At 44.9% G+C, this 10,931-nt stretch overlaps 1 protein-coding gene across 1 annotated transcript in view; it reads left to right on the forward strand.

The window, feature by feature from the left end:
* The first annotated feature begins 4,005 nt into the window (after positions 1-4,005).
* LOC107124465 (chromosome unknown open reading frame, human C15orf48) overlaps positions 4,006-10,931 on the forward strand; it is an 11,877-nt gene continuing 4,951 nt past the window's right edge. Inside the window, exon 1 of the mRNA XM_015427935.1 lies at positions 4,006-4,014. The gene's annotated coding sequence lies outside the window, so the exon portion shown is untranslated. The remainder of the gene's footprint in view (positions 4,015-10,931) is intronic.

Consider the following 10,931-nt stretch of genomic DNA (forward strand, 5'->3'; position numbering starts at 1 on the left):
ATTTTGGTAGAAAGAGATTCTTTCTCTCAAACACACACACATTGCAAAAGGTAATGTGAACCTTGGTGGAGAGCCTAAATATTGGGCAGGCATTAGGTGAGTCTGAAGTATGGTGGCTATCTACAAGATGATCCAAAAAGTGTACAAAATTTTCACATGCTAATTTGCTTTCATAGATACAAATATACAGATAGCTACTATAATTAAGCAGCAATGCAGTTTACCACAGTGCCTGCTCTGTTTACTATCTGGGTGCCAACTCCTCTGTCTCTTCCTATCATTTGGCATCTTTAATTTACACAAAACATCCTGGTTAGCTTCCGCAGTCCTTTTTCAAACTGTTGGTTGCTCTGGGTACTGTGTGGCTGTTCCATAGCCACTTCAGCTAGTTTTACTGGACAGAAGCAGAAACTGGATGTTTTAGAGAACTGGCCTAAAAAGAAGAGGGAGATCTGGCTCCCTTAACTGCGGCATGCTGAAAAAATGGCCTATTGAAAACTATTTGGTGGTGCTGCAAATGTGAGTGGCTGCCTGCCACATGGTAATCCTAGCATACACGGTGTAGTGGGTAGAGTGTTGGACTAACACCCGGATTTGAATCCCCACCCTGCGATGGAAACTTGCTAGGTGACCTTGAGCCAGTCACACACAGTTAACTGACAGCAGCATCATGAAGAAAATGTTTTATCATGATCTTATTTACTTTTGACTTGCCAGATGTATATGAGCACTGAGTAGTTATGTCTTTCTGGGAATGTCTGTTTTTATGTTTGTACATATCTGCTTTGCAACTACCACACTATGTTTCTAATTTATCTTGTATTTGTTCTTATGATTCTGGAGAAATCTTGCTGTCCCCTATAAGGAACTATCACTCTGTCTATTTTTTGGTTTGGTTTTGTTTTGTCTGTTGAAAAACAAATTGAGAATAAAAAATAATTTTAAAAAATGAGGAGAACGTTGTTGGCAATTTTGGGTTCCCATTGGTGAGAAAAGAGTGTGATATAAATAAAATAAATGACCAAATAAAAATATCACCCTACATAACTGGTTGGGCAAGCCCTGGTTTTCGCCCTATTGGAAGTCCCCTCCTTTTGCGATGGGGCTTCTCTTCCTGTGTGGTGCTGCAGCCCCCAGAGGCCTCCGCCTGTGGCAGAAAACAGCCCGCGGCCTTCTGCCTTTCTTGCTCGGCCAGCCACGACAGGCAGCCATTCGAGGGCAAGAGAGGAGGCAAGAAGGTGAGGATTTCATCCTGAGCCCCTAAAAAAACCCTTCCATTGTTCTTCTTAGGGTCATCTTGAGGCACTTTGTGGGAGAAGCCTGAATGGACGGGGGGGGGGGGGGGGGAAAAACGGGGGGGGAATGAGAGGGGAAGGGGGTGAGGAGAGGGGAAAGGGCCCCAACTAGCCTCATTGAGTAAACAAAATGGGATACGGCTGGAAATTGATGACAAGAAGAAAGACGGCCCAGTCTGATGAAATGATTGTTACAGGATGGAGGCAGAGATGAAAACTGAAGTAGATGGATACTGGAGAGTGGATATTTGCTCAGGGCCTTCCGTAGGGCCTTGGTTTAGCTCAATTTAATGGCCTGCCTCAGCCTGCTGTTCAAAGATAGTGCCATCATACTCCAAGTGGGGGTAAAATGGAGGGAATAGGAAAGCTGTGACACCCACCCACCCCCGCCCTAGGCTTCTCTGGGCCTAGAGGCCTTGGCGTTGGGTCGGGTTACCAGCCTCCAGGTGGGGCCTGAAGATCTCTGGAATTATAACTGCGGACTACAGTGATCAGTTCCTCTGAGGCAAATGGCAGCTTTGGACGGTGGTGGACTCTATGGCATTGTATCCCTTCTGAAGCCCCTTCCCCTCCCCAAATTCTGCCATAGGCTCTGCCCTCAAATCACCAGGAATTTCCCAAACTGGATTTGGCAATTAGGGTTGCCAGTCTTCAGTTGGCGGCTGGAGATTTCCTGGTATTACAATTGATCTCCAGGCTACTGAAATCAGTTCCCCCAAAAGAAAATGCCTGCTTTGGAGGGTGGATTCCTTGGTATCCTGCCTAAGTGAGGCCCCTCCCCTCCCCAAACTCTGCCCTCCCCAGGTATTTCCTAACCCGGAGTTGGCGACCCTGTCCTACTATCAGGAGTTACACACCATCAGGAGCCAAGAACTGGTGGCCTTTGGTCTGTATCCAGATCCCTGTGGGTGCCTATTCGGCACCCAGCTGCCACCCCCCTTTTGAAAGGGGGATGTAGAAGAAGCTGTTGCAATCTACTACCAGGTGGGCCATGTTGGATAGCAAGAGTTGGGTTGCCAACTCCAGACTGGGGAATTCCTCATGATTTGGGGGGTGCGGCCTGGGGAGGGGAGGGTATGATGCCCTAGAGTCCCCCCTCCAAAACAGCCATTTCCTTCATGGAAACTGATCTTTGTCGTCTGAACAACAGCTGTAATTCCAGGATAACCCCAGGCCCCACGTGGAAGTTGGCATCCCTAGAAGCAAGACCTGACCCATTTTCATGTTACTGCTCAACGGCATCCTCTTTTAAGTCAGGCCTTTTATACCTCGAAGGGATAGAAAGTTGGGGAGTCGTTAAAGAGGTCCACTTAAAGGGGTCGTTTTCTCACCCCACGTGGTGGTGGTAGAAAAAGAAGCAAAGGCAGGGTTAAAAATGGGACTAAAATAATTATTCATTGAGGGGCACACGCTCAGGAACAGTTTTTAATTATGATCAGCAGCTTCTTTTCAAGCCTTTAATATGGATGAAACTAAATCCTGAGTGAAAGGCAGCCGTTCAGATAGACCATTAAATTAGGGTTGCCAGCCTCCAGGTGGGGGCTGAAGATCTTCAGATGACAGAGACCAGTTCCTCTGGAGAAAATGGCTGCTTTGGACGGTAGACTCTATGGCAGGGGTGTCAAACATAAGGCCCGGGGGCCAGAACCGACCCATCCATGGCTGTTATGTGGCCCGCAAACAACTGGTGCAAGGGAGGGGACAGGAGGCTGCTCAGAGGTGAGCGGTCAAAGCCACTCCAAATGTGGCTTCAGCACAACAGAACAACCTCGTCCGCAGCAGTCAAGAAGAACCCCCTCACTTCAGGGACTAGTAAACTGGGAGCCACTGCAGCCGCATTCATACCTCTCCACTCTGCCTGCAGCTCTGGGGATGCTGTTCCCGGATGGCTGCAGGGTCAGCATTTGCACACGGGGGTGTGGACAATCATCTGTCAGGGCATGGGAGCGTCTGCCCAGCACTGCACTGCTAGGACTCCGTCCACCCATATGGGTTTTCCTCTGTACCCCCCTCCCAGCCCATGGGGCCTTGCAGTGAGGATACACCAACTCGGAGCTTACCAGTTGCTGTCCTTTATAAAGTTTATATCTCTGGTGCCCAGCGTTAAGGTTTTTGGCAGGCATGGCCCGGCACAACCAAGTGACATTTATGTCAGATCTGGCCCTCATAACAAATGAATTCGACACCTCTGCTCTATGGGGTTATGCCCCAAGCCCTGCCCTTCCTAGGCTCCACGCCCCAAGTCTCCAGGTACTCCCCAACTTGGCAACCCCACCTGTTACATGGGATGGAAAATGAATTCCATAAATGCCTTGAAGCCCCTGGTGTGAGGCAACCCTGCCCCCCAATGTGGGTGAGTCAACCCTGCCCCCCAATCAATCCATCTCTGCCCTAGGCATCCTTTGCCCGTGCGGGAAAGGCACTCCAGACATGCTCAGAGACATTACTTTTCTCTCTCTCCAAAACTGAGGTATGAAATTGAAAATGTGTTAAACCACAAGCCAATTTTAGCCTGTCTCCAAAGGCCCCCAGTACTCAGCACCACTAGCCTGCAAGGTAGCCCCACTTTGCCCAGGACACATTTGCAGGTCCCCAGTGCAGTTTCTGTGCAGGGTGTTGTGTTGGGGCTATGTGATTTGGGACGCATCCAGCCCTCTCTTCCTTCCCTTGTGTGTTAGCTGGGCTCCTTCTGAACCCACTGGCAGGTCCAGACAGCAAGGTTCTTGGTTTGGGGGGGAGGGGGGGTTGAATTTAGAATGTTCTCAGTAAATCCCGGGAAGCAGGAGTCATGGAGATAGAAGGTCTCCAAGGGTGTTGGTCTCTTTCCCCTGAGTGCTACCTGGGATGCTTCCAGCCATAATAACTGATAATAACTCTGGGACCTGGTTTTTCTTCCCAGATTCACACCTGCTTCTGCCATGGCAAATCGGAGTTTCTTCCAGATTTTAATGAAACAAAAAGAAGTAAGTTCTTTACCCAAGAAGAAATGCAGAGGTGGATAGATTGGAGTCTGTGTTATCAGTCTTTCCTCTGCATCCAGAGGATGCAAGCCAGGGGGAGGATGGAGATGCTCATCCTTCCCTTTATTCATATCTTTCTTTTGAGGAGGGATGGACTGTAACTTTAAGGGATGGTTTAATGCATCTCCCAGGATTTGTCAGAGAGACCACCATACTAAGGAAACTGACTTCCTTGTCTCTTGCAGCTTATTCCTCTGTTTGGATTTATTACTTTTGCCGGACTCTGGGCAATGTATTCTTCATGGCATGCCATCAACAAAAGTGATGTGGTGTAAGCAAAAAAAAAATGTTTTAAACCTGTGTTGAACCAGCTGCTAAAGGCCCCCTTTGTTTTGTTTTGCTGAACAAGACTGGATTTAGGAAACAGTCTGGGGAGAAGGAATTGCTGGGGGTTGGATACGTAGTGCTAGGATGGATTTGAGAATATGGGGCAAAACATTAGCCTAGGATGTTCCCCAAGATGCAAACCGAGTTTAAAAGTGTTTAAAATTATCCTTGAATGCAGGGGGGGGGGGGCAGACTCTGGCCCAGAGTTTTTAATTATACTTTAGAAACATTTACTGTTTGAATATTTTTAGCTTCTATGTTATAATGAAAATTAGGGACTCAACCTAGCCCCTAAGTGGGAGAGTGACAAATACACTCCAGGCTCTCCCACTGAAATCAGGGGGATTTTAAAATACGTTGACTAAACTGTATTTTACTAAAACATACATAGTTCCAGTCAATAGTATACAGCACTGCTTTCGTTTTCTTTTCTACAAACATCTTTAAGGTGTTTTATTTGTGCTTTGTTCCTTAACATTAAATCCATGTGTCTATCCTAAAGTTCAATGATATGCTGAGAAATACTATTCTGGTCTCTCAGAAAGCAATACATTGTTAAGTAATTTCTTTTACTTTTGTTACATAGGCTTTCTTGGAAATAAGAAATCACTTCTACTGAAATCAATACGACGTACTTCAATATAGATATGTTTAGGCTACGGTATCCAGTTTTGCAAAAATGTAAAGCAGAATTTTAAAAAAACTTTGCTCTTTAGCCCAGATGTTTTATATCTCCTGTAATAAATATAATATTTTATTTTTAGTATAAACAAAAAGGGCAATCCAGAACCATGGGAACATGTGGATCCTTCCAAACCCCAGAAGGTAATGGAAGCACTTAGCCAAGAAAGCAATAATTACGGAGTAATAAATCCTTGGTTTATTTATTCATTTAAACCCTGCCTTTCTACCCAGTGGGGAACGAAACAGGTTACATTGTTCTCAACTTTATTCTCACAACAACAAAATCCCTGTGAGCAATGCTCCCTTTTCTCACAACAAAATCCCTGTGAGCAATGCTCCCTCTAAGCTGTGGAATCTTGTGAGCAAAAATTCTGCTTTGTGAGCTACTGGCATTAAAGTTGTGAGCGAGCGATTTGGCTACTGCATAAATTTGTTTGCTCTGGAGCCATCCTTCCTGAGCTAAGACAAAATGTGTGAGCCAGAGGCTAAAAAACTGAGCTAGCTCACACTAACTCAGCTTAGAGGGAACATCCCTGTGAGGTAGGTTATGCTAAGAATGTGTGACTGCGTCAAGGTCACCCAGTGTGCTTCCATGGTAGACCCAGATTTGACACTCTAACCCCGGGACTCCACTGGCCCTTCTGTGTTTTTTTCCAGAGACACGAACAGTTCTGAATATTAGCTAAGAAATAAAGTAATTGGGAGAACACCAATGTATAGGAGCCGATCAGCATTAAACTAAAATATCTATGGTTTTGGAACTATTTAGCAACGTGTTGCACTCACATCCCAGAAATAATTCTGCAGTTCCCGGGGCAGGAGCTGGTTATAGAAAGAGTAGCCAAGCCTGATTAAAGTGTGTTGATAGATGATGTAGTCTGACTTCGAAAGCCTTGTATGTGTCAGCAAAGAAATCTTAAGAGCCGGACACAGCTCTTGAGAACCAAAGTGTTTTTGGTACAGGGTTTATGAAGGCTTTTTATTTTGAGATGTTCAGACTGTTTTCACTGCGAAAATATGGTTATTGATCACTTACAAAACGTCAAAGTCACTTCTCTGTTCAAAGAAGACCAAGACAGGACTCCATTCATAAACACGGGCTTGCCCTGTCCCTCCAATTTATAAAGCAGTTTTAAAGGTTACACCATGAGCCAGACAAAGTAAAGCACTTCTAAGCATGAGTTAATCTCTCTCCTCTTAGTAAAACCTGGAAATGCTGAACTTCAGCTGAATCATACATAGGATGATTAGAATACACTGTACCTTCCCACGCAATGAAAGGATACGATACATAATCAAAACTGGAAGCGGGCAGGAGGTGTTGATATACCTAGCACTTTAGTATTTTATTCTTTGGTGGCTGTGATTTTTTAATATTCTGTTTTTTTGTCTTTTTTGTCTCCAAATATTTGGTAGCTGGTAACAATCAACCAGAAGTGGAAACCCATAGAAGAGCTGGAAAAAGTCCGAAAAGTTATGAAGTGACCTGGAAGCAGTCTTTCCAAATAACACTCTATGAATCTAGTGGAATCATTTCTGCACAAACTAGAGGATTGAAACCAGTGTGCGGAAATGCTTCTGCTACATTTTTAGGGTCTCCCTCCATTTTAAAAAAAAGTTTTGGACTCTATGAGGATGTCTTTTGCTTTGCAAGTTGCCATATAGGCATCACAGTCCAGAGATAAAGGGCTCATCTACATTCACAACAGCCATATTTGTTTTGAAGCATGTTGTTTGCTGTTTGATATTCTAGCAGGAGGTAAAAGCTTTTTGTGAGTTTTCAAAGGAGTTGTGTTGTTTTTGTCTGATGCAATGCTGTGTGTCATTTATGACGCTTTCAATAAACTTGGGATGCACATTTGTACACTGAATGGAATCTTCTGACAATTCAATATGGGCAGGAATCCTGGAACAGTTCTATTGAAAACGATTGGACTACTCTAGAAAAAGTAATTTGATGGTTTTAAACCTAGCTGGTTGGGTTTTTTTTCAATTAAAGAGTTCTTTCTCCCTTCTCCCCCATTTGGTGACATTTTTTTTTCATTTTTGCAAATACATAGCAATCTTCTTCTCTTCAATTCAATTCAATTTATTACAGGTCTATATGACCGAAGTCTTGACCAAGAGGATACCAAAGGGGGATAAAATAGGTACATAAAATAGACATAAATGTGTCAAGGTACATAATCACAGTCACATAAAACCCAGGCTGAGCCCAGAGATTAAAAATTACCTAACTACACTTGGGGCGGAACCAACTAACTATAATCATCCAAAGATTAAAAGTTGGTGTCGAAGTTTTCAGAAGTGCTGGAATTTTCAATGCTTCTTGAGAGCAGCCACCTTAGCCAGGAACCGCGCCACGTTAGCTGTTATCAGTCCATCAGCATTCTTCTCTTAATGATTTTACAAATGTTTGAAAAAAGAGCTTCCCGTGCTCTCTCTTCCAAAGGGAATCCACCCTGGAACCCAGTCTGATGTAGTGGTTAGGAGCACGGATTCTAATCTGGGAGAATCGGGTTTGATTCCCCACTCCTCCACATTCAGCTGCTGGATGACCTTGGGCAAGCCACAGTTCTGTCAGAGCTGTTCTCTCAAGAACAGTTCTGGAAAGAGCTCTCTCAGCCCGACCTATCTCACAGGGTGTCTGTTGTGGGGAGGGGAAGGGAAAGGAGTTTGTAAGCCACTCTGAGTGAAGGGTGAGGGATAAATCCAATCTCCTCCTCCTCTTCTCTGCTCAAAGAAGTGAGGCACATGTGACTATTGTACGGGAGATCCAGGGTTGAACCCCTCATTTTTTTTCTTTAATACTAAAGGCAGCCAAATTCATGCACGATTAGAATGGAGGTGCCCTGCGAATGAAGGGAAGGCACTAACCGTTTCCCCTGCTCCTTGTGCCACTTCCCTGACAATAATTGCCTCCCTGAATGATTAGCACCAGTAGGGGGGAAAGACAGAGACAACACAGGAATCAATCTTTTTTGCTTCTGAGCATAGCTAATGACAGCTTAGTGGGGGATCAGGGATGGAGAGTGCATCCCACCACTGTCCAATCACAGGCTTTCTCAGTAACCAGGATGGACTTTCTCCCAGATGGACGAAGGAAGATTTCAACACTTGTATATTTGTAAGTGCCTTCAGTTCAGTCTGAACTCTTCCCGGGCTTTTTGGGGCCACAAGATCATTGTTATGATCTGTTAGGAATCTGGGGGCGGGGGCTGGTGAAAGTTCTGCATGCTGCTGTAATTGTTTGATGTTCTTGCAGTCTGTGGTTCAAATGTTCTTATTTCTGTCACTTCCCTTGGACCCCCATTGCCTGAGAGAAAGGAGGCCTTTTAATTATTTTAAATAAGACAAATATCAGGAGATGTCACAGAGAGACACAGAGAGAGGGGTTAACTCTTCTCCCTTGTCATCATAGCCCTGATCCAAGCCCTTCCCAGGGTTACTTTTTAATGTTCAAGGAAGTGCTGGGGAGGGGAATCCAGTTACTGGTCTTTCATGTAACAGGCTGTTCTGGCTGTAAGGAAACCTACTGAATCCATTCAGGTGGCAAGCTGTGTTGGTCTGAAGCAACAGAAGAAAGTTTGCATCCAGTGGCAGGTTTATGGCCAACAAGTTTAATTCTGGATATAAGCTTTCATGTGCATGCACTTTTTAATGTTCAGGGTGGACCCCCCAAAGTGCCTCCACATGAAAGCTTATACCCAGAATTAAACTTGTTGGTCTTCAAGGTACCACTGGACTCAAATTTTGTTCTACTACTGGATCCATGACTGGGGTGAGACTTGAAAAAGATACATTGTGGCTCACAGCTCATGCTCTCCACAGTTTTCCTATACCAGTCTTTACTGCATACGCAAACAGCTGCAACCAAAAAGGGGAACATCCAGAAGCCCCCCCCCCCAACACACACTCAAATAATCTAAAGGTGCAGAAAATTAACAAGATGCTGTAAAAAAAAGAAACTCAGTACTTATATTTTGAGGTGTTAAATACCAGGAGACAGGATAATATCAGCATGTCATTTTTGGTTGACATCCCATCCCAACCCCCACATTTTTTACTGATTCTTTTAGTTTGGTACATTTCATCACTGACTGGAAGATTTTCTGTGAACTGACAGGACAGCAAAACCATGGCATATGTGCCACATTATCAAAGGCACTTGCACTAAAAAGACTTCCCCCAAAATGTCAGCAGCTGAGTTTGGTCACAAGTTGTTGATGTGCTAACAGCACAACAGCAGCTGTGGGAAAGTCAGAAAGGAAAGTATCCTGACTTCGATTTTTTTTTCTTCCTAACATTTTTTTCCTTCCTAAAACATATTTTATTTGTGAAAATGAAGATGGCTAATGTCACACTTTCTTTTTATCTCGTGTGGCAGAAGTAACATTAGAAAGTCTGGGAACAAGAAATGACTCAGCAGAATGCAGGCATGCCGTAGATGGAGATATCTTCAGTTATCCTAATTTCAAAAATACTCACTTGTGTAACCTCACTGTCAAGCAATGCTCCCTTGTCACCGCATGTGTCTTTCATTTCCTGGCCATCTAGTTTTTTCTGCTTTCTCCTGCTCCATCCACCTTTCTTTTCTCTTAAAGAGATTAATATTTATTTATTGAGGATATTTCTATGGCGCCTCCTCAGAGTCCTGCTCAAGATTGTTTACAATTAAAACACTCTGTGTGTGTGTGTGTGTGTTTAAAGTGCCAAGAAGTCGCAAACAACTCATGGTGATTCCAGCAAGGGACTTTCAAGGCAAGCGAGAAGCAGAGGTGGTTTGCCATGGCCTTCCTCTGCAGAGTCTTCCTTGGAGGTCCCCCTTCCAAGGACTGACCCTGCTTAACTTCTGAGGTCTGATGAGGTCAGGCTATACCATGCTGCCCCCCCAAAAAAAAACCCCAACACTATAAAAACAAGCCACTGGACATAAAGAGCATTAAAAAACCTATCCCTATAACAGAAGCAGACTATTTGAAAAGTTGGTAAGATGAACCATCTAATCAAAAGCCTGGGTAAAAAGATGTATTTTGGCCTGGCTCCTTAAAAATATAGCAAAGTAGGCACCAGGTAAGCGTCAAGGGGGAGGGCATTCCAGAGGTGAGGTGCCATCACAGAAAATACCCTGTCTCTAATTGCCCCCGACCGCACCTCTGAAGGCAGGGTCGCCCAGAGAACAGGGCTTGAGAGGCGGACTTTAACCGGCGGGCTGGACAGAAGAAGAAGAAGAGATTGGATTTATACCCCGCCCTTCACTTGGAGTCTCAGAGCAGCTTACAAACTCCTTTCCCTTCCTCTCCCCACAACAGACCCCCTGTGAGGTGGGTGGGGCTGAGAGAACTCTGACACAAACTGCTCTTTTTCAAGGACAGCTGTGCCAGAGCTTGTGACTGACCCAAGGTCACATCAGCAGGTGCAAGTGGAGGAGTGGGGAATCAAACCCAGTTCTCCCAGATCAGAGTCTGCACACTTAACCACTACACCAAACTGGCTCTCCAAACTGGACAGTGCAGGAGGAGAGGGTCCTTCAGGTACCCTGGCCCCAAGTCACTCAGGGGGGCCTGAAAAATCGTGCCCAGAAACCGATGGATCACCGATGCCG

This window comes from Gekko japonicus, unplaced genomic scaffold (genome assembly GCF_001447785.1).
Source record: "Gekko japonicus isolate JY-2015 unplaced genomic scaffold, Gekko_japonicus_V1.1 scaffold772, whole genome shotgun sequence".
NCBI classification, from domain to species: domain Eukaryota; kingdom Metazoa; phylum Chordata; class Lepidosauria; order Squamata; family Gekkonidae; genus Gekko; species Gekko japonicus.